Raw genomic sequence first — 10,068 nt, 5'->3', positions numbered from 1 at the left:
CTTAATAGATTTCGAAATAATGTCATTATTTGTCAAATAATAGACCAGTCCGGCAAATAAAAATATTTAAAAGCTTTTTTTCTGTTTCAGAAATTATACGATACTTTTGTGATTAGTGTATTTTATTGTCTATGTAATTAAGTCATTGACCTCAAAGATATTCGATTTTGTTAAATGGACATTGCTGAAGAGTGAGATCTACATCCTGTCTTCATCTGTGGTCCATTAAACTTTAATCCTCAACTGGTGACTAATATAGTATCTAATAATATTTCACAAAACATTCTAAATTCTTCTACCAAATGATTTTAAATGCTATTTGAGATACCTTTATCTTTTGAAATTGTTATTACAGAGGAGTTTGACCAACTTGGTCAAGCTGATGTTTATATCAAAAAACCGTTTCCTATGGCGAAGGAAGTGTTTGTTTTCAACTGAAAGCGAGATAAGTCATCTTTATCTGAAATGCCAGCCACTCATCTCGTGATATCATCTGTTTACAAACTGTGGTAGAGTGAATAAGTGTTTAATGTATATTCAATACAATACAGATAAAAAGGATAATTATTATTTTTAAATACACTGACCGGCACGAAAAAGGAACACCCCACAAAATGGGTCATTTTTGATGTCTCGAATTTCCTAAACCTGTTGTCCCCTTTAATGATCTTTTTAAGGTGTTATAGCCTTATTCTTTAGCAATCTCGCTGTAATAATATTGTTGCTAGACAGGTAAATTGTCATTGTATACAGGGTGTATGTACCAATCAAACTATGTTTTTTTCTCAAAGTTCACCACATCTTATGGACTATTCTAGCGTTTATAAAATACTGAAATTAAAACTTATAACTATAGCCTCAGGTTTTATTAACATTCTGTTTTTTTATTCATTCGCTTCTGTTGGATGATGAAATTGTTAGGTACTTTAACAACTAGCCATGTTCTTCATCAATATAGGATGTTTCTAAATAAGTTCGACAAACTTTAAGGGATAATTCTGCATTAAAAAATAATTACCGTTTGCTTTATAAAACATATGTCCGCAAATGCTTGGTTTCCGAGATACGGGATGTTGAATTTTATCTTACAAACTGAATATTTATTTATTGCTCTAAAACCGGTTGATATATGCAAATGAAATTTGGTAGGTTTTTGAGAGGTAGTTATTGTGCATTTTTTGACGTACAATTATGTATTTTATATTCACCATTGGCGTGCATACGGATCATATTACCCGGTCATATTACCTGTATGCACGCCAATGGCGAATATAAAATTTTTAGTTGTATGTCAAAAAATGAGAATTAACTTCCTCTTAAAACCTACCAAATTTCATTTGCATATCTCATCCAGTTTATAAAGCAAACGGTCATTATTTTTTAATGAAAAATTACTTCTGAAAGTTTGTCGCACTTATTTAGAAACACCCTATTGTATTGATTGTATTTATGAAGAAAAACGTGGCTAGTTGTTAAAGCACCTAACTTTGTTATTATCCAACATAAGCGAATGATTTAAAAAACAGAATGTTAAGAAAACCTGACTATAGATGTGTTTTAATTTCAGTATTTTAGAAATGCTAGAATATTCCACAGGGTGTGGTGAACTTTGAGAACGGGACACAGTTTGATTGATACACCCGGTATAAAATGAAAATTTACCGGTCTAGAAAAAATATTTTACAGCGATATTGCTAAAGAATAAGGCTATAATATATTAAAAAAATCACTTAAATCGGACAACACGTTTAGGAAATTCGAGGCATTAAAAATGACCTATTTTGTGGGGTGCCCGTTTTTCGTGCCGGTCAGTGTAGTTTTTAATAGAAGAATAGAAGAGCTGGCATAAAGTTAGTTAAATAAAATGTTAAGAATTTGCTTAAATCAAGATTTTAACGACAATTGTGGATTATCCTTTGTGGATAATCAATGGACAATTGTGGATTTTAACGACAATTGTGGCAGAAATCTATACATTTTAAAATAAATAGGCAAATAAAAACAATACATTACAGAAATCTGTAGTTTTCGGGCGCGTTCAGGAATTACAATTACGTAACGCAATTTTTGAGCTGTCCGACCCTCTCTCTCTCTTCCCCTCTCTCTCTCCACGTGTAACGCATCATCACGTTTTTCTGTACCCCTTCTTCTTCTTCTTCTTCTTCTTCTTCTTCTTCTTCTTCTTCTTCTTCTTCTTCTTCTTCTTCTTCTTCTTAAAGTGCCGTCTCCTCAATGGAGGTTGGCTACTACAATTGCAAATTCTTCTGTTGCCCTGTACAGTGTGGGACGTTTCTGAGCCACGATAGTCTTTTCCTTCCTAGTCATCTCTTTCCCTCGATGTTTCCTTTCACTATAAATTGAACATATTGGTACTTATTAGTTCTCAGTATATGGCTAGGTATGATGTTTTTCTAACTTTCACTGTGTTGAAAAGTTCTCTTTCTTTGCCTATTGTATTCAGCACTTCTTCTTTTAAGGTATGCGATGTCCTCTCTCTCTCCTCTCTCTCTCTCTCCTCTCTCTCTCTCTCTTTCCCTATTCCTGTTTCTTCCTTCTCATTTCATATCTCTCTTCTATGTCCCATGTTTTCTTGAAATTCTTCGTGCCCTTCGCGTATTACGGCCCAATTAGCCTCAGTCCTCTCTCTCTCTCTTCTTTTCTCTCTCTCTCTCCACGTGTAACGCATCATCACGTTTTTCTGTACCCCTTCTTCTTCTTCTTCTTCTTCTTGAACGAAATTGAACATATTGGTACTTATTATTTCTTAGTATATGGCCTAGGTATGATGTTTTTATAACTTTCACTGTGTTGAAAAGTTCTCTTTCCTTGTCTATCAGGGCGGGATTTAAGGGGGGCAGGCTGGGCAGCTGCCCGGGGCCCCCACAAAGCCCCAAACTTAAAAAAATCAGCACATTATTCACATAGAATAATTTTTGTCAATCAACTAACTGTAATATTTCTTTATATGAAAGGTTTCTCTCCTATTAAAAATGTATTTTTGGCAAATTACGGTCATAAAGCAGAATATATGTTTAAGGCATTCTTGCAAGAAGATGATATCGATTTAAAAAGCTGCAGGGGACAGTCCTACGACAATGCGTCAGTTATGAGTGCAAAATACAATGGTGTTCAGCTAAAATTTAGATAACACAATATCTTGGCGTTGTAGATTCCATGTGTCGCCCACTCTCTAAATTTATTGTATTTTTCTAAATTTATTTATCTATGTATTTTTCACTTCTTCTACATGTACAGTCGGAAAAATGAAAGAATACCAATGAACGAACATATAAAACACGCAGTATTTTCCTGTCACCGTGTCACAATTGTCCAGTGCAAATACATGTAACAATAATAATTATTACATGTACTTGAGCTAGCCAATTTTTTGTCTGACACGGTGACAGGAAAATACAGCGTGTCTTATATGTTCGTTCATGGGTATTCTTTCATTTTTCCTACTGTAGATAAAACTTGTTAATCGAATGTTTAAAAACGTCTTTAAGCGAGAGCAACGCCGACCATGGCAGACATATTATTGTTCCTAAAAAAGAGTAAATACTACTAGACGGTCGTCTAGAAGTGATGCCGCAAAAGAACTAATTAAAGGTTATAATCAGATTAAAGGAGTAATATCCAAAATTTCAAAAGACGATGGGCAACAAATTTAAACTCGTAGCGATACAAATGGTTTGTATAATCGAGTGTGTTTACTGAAAACAGGGATATTTGCAATATTTTGGAATAAAATCTTAGAGGGGACAAACAGCACAAGTCGTATTCTCCAAGATCCAAATATTGACCTTAATTCAGGAGTGGCGGCACTTAATTCAATTAAAAAATTTATATTCTTTTAAGGAATATTTCAGAGACTTAAGTGACAACATTAGAGAAATTTAGGGCTCAAAATGTTATAGCTGTTCTAGATCACTTCATTTCCTCTTCAAGTCATAGGCTTTCGGCATATGAATCCATTCATTCCAATTTTGGATTTTTGCATAATTTGGAAAATTTAACTCCCAGTGAAATTGAAGCTCACTCACTGAAGCTTACCGACAATTATAGCAATGATTTAGATAAAAAACTAGATGTCGAACTAGTATAATTTGTAGAATTTTTGAATTCATTTAAAGAGAAAATCGGCTCATCAAAACTTCAAATGTACCGACGCCGACGCGACGGTTAAAAGAGAAAAATGTGAATAATAGTTCTGATGGTAACTAACTGCAGTGGAGAGAGATCATTCTAAAAATTTAAGTCAATTAAAAATCGACTTCGGTCTATGATAGGCCAAGAGCGTTTGAACCATCTCTTTATAATGAGCACTGAACACAATAAGTTAAAGCAACTAGACATGCCCGACATAATCAAGAAATTTTGAGTTGAAAAATCTCGAAAAGTACCCTGATTTTAACCATACCATGGTCATAACAACAATTTGTTTAATGGTAGGAGGCAGGGCCCCACACTAATTCTGCCCAGGGGCCCCCACACCAATTCTGCCCAGGGGCCCCCACTGCCTTAAATCCGGCTCTGTTGTCTATTCTATTCAGGACTTCTTCTTTTAAGGTATGCGATGTCCATGAAATTTTTGAGGATTCTCCAGTACCTATATCCACATTTCAAAGAGGCCTCTCATTTATTTAAGGTTGATGTTTTAAGGGTCCATGTCTCAACTGCATAGAGAAGAGTCGACCAGACGTAGCATTTGGATAAACGTAGTCGAATTTTGAGTTTTATTCGAGAATCACAAAGCAGTTTTTTGATTTTTTCGAAAGATTTTCTGGCCTGTTCTATTCTCGATCTTATTTCTAGATCAGGATTTAGGCTGCTATCGATCCAACACCCCAAGTACTTAAATCTATCTGTTCTAAAATATGTATGCCCATTTCTTGTGCAAGGTTGAGGTACGTTTTGATTTTGTCGGGTTCACATCACTTTAGTTTTATTTATTAATTTTTTTGAAATGTTTATTCAGCAATCTGTTAGTTATAAAAATTCTAACAATAAGCGTCTTTGGGGTTTGAAGTAAAAAAAAAATTGACGTTAGAGAGGTCAGTCCAATGACTGAACCTCTAGTATGGAACAAACATGACATTCCAATAATATGCTACATACAAACATACATTTTACACTTACAAACAATACATATATCTAAAATATAAACACAATTACGGTGAGGTATAAAACTTATTTATAAATAAGGTCCAGTGGATTTTTACGTTTTAGTCTCTGAGTTTGTTGACTATTATCAAGCAAGTTTATTGCCAGGGCATTTGGATGGCTTTCTAGGCATTTTATGTACCGAACACTGCACTGAACTATCACGTCAGTGATCGTAGGTACTTCTAGATCACAATAAATGTCTTTGTTTGACACGAACCATGGGGCGTCTGTTATAGAGCGTAACACTTTGGATTGTGATCTTTACATTATGGATATGTTGGATTTTGCTGCTGTACCCCATAGCTGGATCCCATAGGTCCAGACCGGTTTGAGTATTGTATTGTATACCAACAGTTTGTTACGTATAGACAACTTCGATATTCTGCCCAGTATCCAATAATGTTTACGAAATTTTAAATTTAACTGTTGGCGCTTTTTCCATATATGTGTTCTCCATGTCAAAGTTTTGTCCAGGTGCATACCAAGATATTTAACGCTTTCGGCTTGTGGAATTGCTTTGTTATTTATTTCTATATTAGGCGATATTTTAGGACATTTTGTAAATATGATATGTTGTGATTTTGATTCATTAATCTTTATTCGCCATTTCTTTGCCCACTTTTCAATGTTCCTAATATGCCTTTGAAGAGATTCGGTAGCTGTTGCGGGATTTTCATCTGTGACTAACATAGCTGTGTCTTCTGCGAATGTTGTAGTCGTTACATTTTTGTTTGTTGGTATGTCGTGTGTAAATATTAGATATAATAGAGGACCCAGAACAATACTTTGAGGGACTCCAGATCGTATAGAGTAGATTTTTGATGTATCTGCTTCATGATTGACACGGTAGTACCTTTCTTCTAAATATGATTTCAGTATAGTAAACATTGAATTAGGAACGTTCATTTTTATTTTGAAGAGCAACCCTTCATGCCAGACTTTATCAAAAGCCTGACTGCCGTCAAGAAAAAGTGCAGAACAGTAATTTTTTTCTTCAAAAGTTTTATTTACTATATCAACGACTCTATGAACTTGTTATATTGTTGAATGCTTCTCTCTGAAACCAAACTGGTGATCCGGAAAAATATTATTATCAGTTATTATCTTCATTAGCCTGGTCGCTAATAGCTTCTCAAATAGTTTAGCTAGTACCGGTAAGAGACTAATAGGACGATAAGAGGTATGTTCGTGAGGTCGTTTACCATGTTTATGGATCATTATTATATCAGCAATTTTCCATTGCGTTGGTACAATTTTGAGCCTTATTGCGGCGTTGAATAGTTGTGTTATCATAACTACACCTTTATCTGGTAACTCTTTTAAGATAGTTCCTGTTATAAGGTCATAGCCAGGAGCTTTTTTGGTTTTTAATCTATATTGCATAGTATTTTTTACATCTCTTTTTGTTACTGGTTTAATTTGCTCACTTGGCTGTTGGATTGTTGCTAGACTTTTATAGATAGCCTCATCTTCTTCAGCATTGATAGAGGGTAGAGGTTGAAAAACTTCTTCAAGATATTTTCCAAATGCCTCTGCTTTTTCTTGATCTGTTCTCGACCATGAGCCATCTGGATTTCTTAATGCTGGTATGTGTTTACTGGGTTGTTTTAATTTCCTGGTGGCTTTCCAAAGTGAATAATCGGTATCTGCTGTTGGTGTTAAATTTTGAAGATAATTTTCGATGTAGGAGTTTTTGTGCTGTAGTATTGTATTTTTCAGCTGTCTTGCGGCTCTATTGTAATTCATTTTGTCTTGATGCTGCCTTGTGTTTTGCCATATCTTTCTTAGTCTCCTCTTCTCTCTAATTTGATTTCTTATATTAATAGGATTGTTTCTTTTATAATATAATAATAATAATATAATAATATGTTTATTAGTTATTTTATATTTCTATTAGTTATTTTAGTTAGTTTATTTTTTATAGTTATTTACACATAAAACAATATACATCTGGCACTATCCGTTAAAACCAAAAATGGTCGAGCACGGGAATAGTGTGTATATCGTGTAATACATTAAAAATATAGTTATTCTGTGTATCTTTACATTCTGGAGTGGCATTCCAAGCAGCTTCTTGGAGAAGTGCAGTAAATTCGTATACTGCCAATTCAAGTTCATCTTTTGTTTTGAGAGAAATATTAAGGTTTATTTTTTGATGTATTTCTTGCCTGAACTCATTCAAGTCAGTTTTATGATTGTGCAGTTTTGCTGGACGTTCCTTCTCAACAAATCTTGAATTTAGCGTCGCTATTACGGGGGTATGCTTTAGGGGTACGCTTTAGGGGTAAGCAAAACCTTTGCTTACAAAGGAGTTAAGAGAGTCCGGAAGTCTACTAGGGTCAGTGGGCCAGTAAGTAGGTGTGTAACTAGATAAGTGTTTGAGATGTAGTTCCTGCATCACTTGAAAGAGGATTCTACCTCTACCTGGTGGAGAAAGTCGAGAGCCCCAACTCACATGTTTTGCATTATAGTCAGCACCGGCAAGAAATCTATTACCTATTGAATTAAAATAATTAGTAAATTATTCTTTATTCGGTGGATAGTTTGGTGGAAGATATGCTGCAGATATTGCTACTTGTCCAAGCCAATCTTCTATGATAATACTTGCTGCCTGCAGGTGTGGCTCTTTTATGTTACCAAGGTGATAGTGTTTAATCCCTTTTCGAATAATAACTTTAGTTTTATTAATGTTTATTTTCATACCAAATTGCTCACAGGTCGAGTTGGTCTTGTCGATGAGTCGTTGTAAACCCAAGTACCACCACCTAATTATTGTTACATAAAAGTAACAATTATGTTGCGAAAAGCACCGGAAAGTAGGTACCTTTCGCAATTTCTTCTTTAAGTGCCGTCTTCTAATCGAAGGTTGGATATTATCATCACTCTCTTTACTCTATCTACCGCTGCTGTGAACAGTTCTATAGAACTGCATTTAAACAAGTCTCTTAAATTATTCAACCCTGACACCCTCCTTCTTCCTGGATTCCTTCCGCCTCTTATCTTTCCCTGTATTTTCGCAAATACAAAATCGCATTTGCGGTAATAATAAATAAAACAAAAGATTTCTAACTCGCCATAATAAACTTTTACTTCTAATTTTACAATTTTTTACGTTTCCTTACTTGGCTTCAGCCTTAGTTACGTTTTTATCTTCATTCCTTCTTTATTCCATCTTCTCATGCATTCTTCTACTTTGCCTTTTTTTTATAATAAACTCATGAAATAACATATGTTGTTCTGAAGTTATTTCCTTGTGGCATTTTTATAATTAACTATTTTGATTGGGAAATAAGCCACAATTAAATTGAAAAACTAATTTTATTAACGTTTCGACGCCCAAATCGGATGTCGTTGTCAAAATACAAATTATTTTTTTTAGTAATGTAGTAGTAGTTGCATTTATTTTTATCGCAGAACTTAATATGTTTTCCATATTTTGCGTTATTTTGCCGGTTATTAGCGCGCTCATCACCTAGTGACTTTGTCGAACTTTCAGGCAATTCATCTGTCTCCACTTCAACGCCATCTAGGACCCAAATCATCTTAATAGGTATGTTATCTGGCCAGCAGCTTTATGACTTTTTTGCCTCATAATTTCTGCTCCAACTTCACTTTTTAGTACGTCAAGTTCCGTCCCAAAAATTATATCTTCTTGTTGCGATGGGGCGTCGGTGCCCTCCTCCATCATCAGTCGTCCACAATATTCAATATTCTTTCTACCTGTGTAACATACACTCACCGGCACAAAATTTCGCCACTTAAAATTTTTGATTAAGTTTGACAATAATTTATAAGACGAAGTAGTTTTCAATCCTTATAGTAAATTATTAATATTGAAAATATTAAAAATATTACTAAAAGATTTTTAAATTGAAAACTTATTGGTACACTTTCCTGGTGACACCTCCAAGACTTCTACAATTTGCAAGTCAAATGGATGCTGCAGTGAAGACGAGAGGGAAGGAATTCTACACTATGCAATTCACATCTCCCGTCTGCAGCTGGTAAAGTTCCAACGGAAAAATGCACCTAGTTACTCTACGGAATAATACGATTATAAAATAAAAATGTATACCGTTTTTATTCAGTTGCAATGCGAAGGCAAAACAATCTTACTTTTCAATTAGAATACGGAGTGCAGTCCAGTCCCTTGAATCGCGATTTTCGGCTCTTATTGGAGCCTTCATCGGAAAGAACGTAGGCACTGTTCTCCATATTTTAACTGATTCGCATCGAGAGGTTTTCCCACACATTGCAACTGAAGTGATGATAGTAGGTGGCTAGCGCAATCTGGCAATTTACTATTAGGATTGAAAACTACTTCGTCGTTCAATGCCAGATGGCGCTAGCCACCTACTATCATCACTTCAGTTGCAATGGGTGGGAAAACCTCTCGATGCGAATCAGTTAAAATATGGAGAACAGAGCCTACGTTCTTTCCGATGAAGGCTCCAATAAGAGCCGAAAATCGCGATTCAAGGGACTGGACTGCACTCCGAATTCTAATTGAAAAGTAAGATTGTTTTGCCTTCGCATTGCAACTGAATAAAAATGGTATACATTTTTATTTTAATAATTTATAACTTTATTCTTAATTTGTACCTACTCCGATTTTTAAGATTCTTGCATCAGTTTGTACCTAGGTACATGTATTGACAACTCAATAATAACTTTATTATTTGTACTCCGATTTTCAAGATTCTTACATCAGTTTGTAGGTACATATATTGATGTCGTTTTTTATTATTCCGCTAATAAAAATTTTTTGCTTGGATGGTATTATGCGGGGGTGAATGGAAGCGCTGTATTTTCTCCTAACTTTAAAAAATTCTGTGGAAAAATTGGATGGCTGATTTTGTTTCATACTCCTTTCGTATTATCTTGGAGGTATCCCTAAGATTT

The sequence above is a fragment of the Diabrotica virgifera genome, chromosome 1 (assembly GCF_917563875.1).
Source record: "Diabrotica virgifera virgifera chromosome 1, PGI_DIABVI_V3a".
In the NCBI taxonomy this organism is placed as follows: Eukaryota; Metazoa; Arthropoda; class Insecta; order Coleoptera; family Chrysomelidae; genus Diabrotica; species Diabrotica virgifera.
The sequence above is the reverse complement of the archived record's forward strand: the minus strand, read 5'-3'. Positions refer to the sequence as shown.